Source organism: Penaeus chinensis, chromosome 3, assembly GCF_019202785.1.
Source record: "Penaeus chinensis breed Huanghai No. 1 chromosome 3, ASM1920278v2, whole genome shotgun sequence".
Classification (NCBI taxonomy): Eukaryota; Metazoa; Arthropoda; class Malacostraca; order Decapoda; family Penaeidae; genus Penaeus; species Penaeus chinensis.
This window is the reverse complement of record NC_061821.1, coordinates 26,144,057-26,146,556: the sequence shown is the minus strand read 5'-3', so window position 1 is coordinate 26,146,556 and position 2,500 is coordinate 26,144,057. Positions and strand designations below refer to the sequence as shown.

The window sequence follows — 2,500 nt, the reverse complement described above, 5'->3', positions numbered from 1 at the left end:
CTCTCTCTCTCTCTCTCTCTCTCTCTCCTCTATATATATATATATATTCTCTCTCTCTCTCTCATTCTCTCTCTCTCTCTCTCTCTCTCTCTCTCTCTCTCTCTCTCTCTCTCTCTCTCTCTCTCATTCTCTCTCTCTCTCTCTCTCTCTCTCTCTCTCTCTCTCTCTCTCTCTCTCTCTCTCTCTCTCTTTTTCCCTCTCTCTCTCTCTCTCTCTCTCTCTCTCTCTCTCTCTCTCTCATTCTCTCTCTCTCTCTCTCTCTCTCTCTCTCTCTCTCTCTCTCTCTCTCTCTCTCTCTCTCTCTCTCTCTCTCTCTCTATATATATATATATATATATATATATATATATATATATATTCTCTCTCTCTCTCTCTCTCTCTCTCTCTCTCTCTCTCTCTCTCTCTCTCTCTCTCTCTCTCTCTCCTCTATATATATATATATATATATATATATATATTCTCTCTCTCTCTCTCTCTCTCTCTCTCTCTCTCTCTCTCTAAATACATTCTCTAAAACCGCCAAGAGATAATTACAATTAAAGACACAAGCCACACGGAGGGTTTAGAAACAACGTCGTACCTTTTTTTTAGAGTATTACGGTCACATTCAAGAAGACGAATACAGATAATACTAATAGTGAAAAGGAAAAACTGTCACGTGACCGGGAAACGTTTCAAATGTCAAGATATATTTGGTACACTGGTCTCTCATAATTATATTTTATATTGTTGGTCTTTATTGTTGAGCTTTATTTGAGTACCCAGCCTTAAGAAAGAATAATCTATGAATCTAGTAGCTGGGAATTTGTACATTCATCTTAATTATATGGCCACACGTACATCATTGATCCATATAAAACAGCATGACTAATAAATATGCCACTATATGGAACTTAGAGTAATGGTTATGGTCGATATTAATAAGAATAATCGTACGGCAATCAACTTATGTACACATACAGCAACACATATACAGACATGCTTATACATATAAAGACACATGTATACACACACATACAAACATTTACATACGTTTAGAAATGTAGGTATTTGAAACATCATCAGTTTAATTTTGCCTTTTGCATTGACGGCAGGTTGACGCCCTCTTGGCTCTAAGGTAGATTCCAAGCCCCCCCCCCCCCCCTCATACACGCACACCATTAATTTTATTTTATTTTGCTTATCCGTTGAAGACAAGATTAAACACACAGAGGCATTTCACAAATAAAACTTAATTTAGTAAGCAAATTCCTTAAGCAGATGGGTCAGCAATACGGAAGGGAAAGTTCATTGTCTCACAGTGGTTAATGGGATGGATGTGCATATTTTGTCATTCAGGTTTTTCAAAAAATAAGAAATGTTATTTATTAACTGCTCCTAATGCCAAAACTAACAAAACTAACAGATAAAGGCACACAGACAAATACACACACACACACACACACACACACATTCAGACAAACTAACAGATAAAGGCATACAGACAAATGCACACACACACACACACACACACACACACACACATTCAGACAAACTAACAGATGAAGGCATACAGAAAATACACACACACACACACACACACACACACACACACACACACACACACACATATATATATATATATATATATATGTATATATATATGTATATATATATGTATATATATATATATATATGTTTGATAATGTCACATTTAAAATTTACACATATATAAACAAAGAAAATCATCATCTCCTAGCTTTCTGTGTTGTTTCGCGAGAAGATAGTAATCAGCATATTAAGAAAAAAAGACTTACTAGTTATCAATGTACTTTTTATCTCATATATTGATGATCATGCATGTTATTTTCTTCCACTTCGGGGAAGGAAATATCCCCTTTTATTTCAGTAACAACCACGCGGGGAAAAAAAGCTGACCGATAAGGTTGATTAGCAGCGTTCGAGTGCATACATTTTTTTTAAAAGTATCTAAACAACACATGGCAGGAAAACAAACATCAGCAAAGACGTATCAGGACATTCACAGTTCAAAGGTTTATCCATGAATGCGTGTTATCAGACAAGGAATAAAATCGTGTACTAGAGTGAATCACTTGCTCTTGTGTTTTGTACTACTCTTGTGACTAAGTAGAGGAATGTACAGAGGAACAAATGAACTTAGAAAAAGGCGGAAATTCGGTTTAAGCCGCTGGTGCTGTGATAAGGCAACACAGGAAGAGATTTCAACAATTATCAGTGCTGATTGAGGTAAACATTGCTGAATAAGTGTCAAAATCTTGTCACAGTAATCAAGCCTGTTTGAAATTCACGTTAAACGTCCTATAAAGGAACTTATAGTAGTTATACGGTTATTTCGCTATTAAAATTAAAAATCAACCATACCACAAATCCAGACCCACAGACGGACAAGTGTGGGAGTTGGCGTAATGAATCACAGCTAAGTCACTGAGTATGTACAAAAAATCAGGGTAAATGGAACGGTCTGTATGGAAAACATATA

The 2,500-nt window shown here is 36.0% G+C and overlaps 1 protein-coding gene across 1 annotated transcript in view; it reads right to left on the bottom strand.

Annotated features, from left to right (window-relative positions):
- LOC125044850 (monocarboxylate transporter 9-like) overlaps positions 1-2,500 on the bottom strand; it is a 22,239-nt gene that overhangs the window by 19,386 nt on the left and 353 nt on the right. The gene's annotated exons all lie outside the window — the stretch shown is intronic.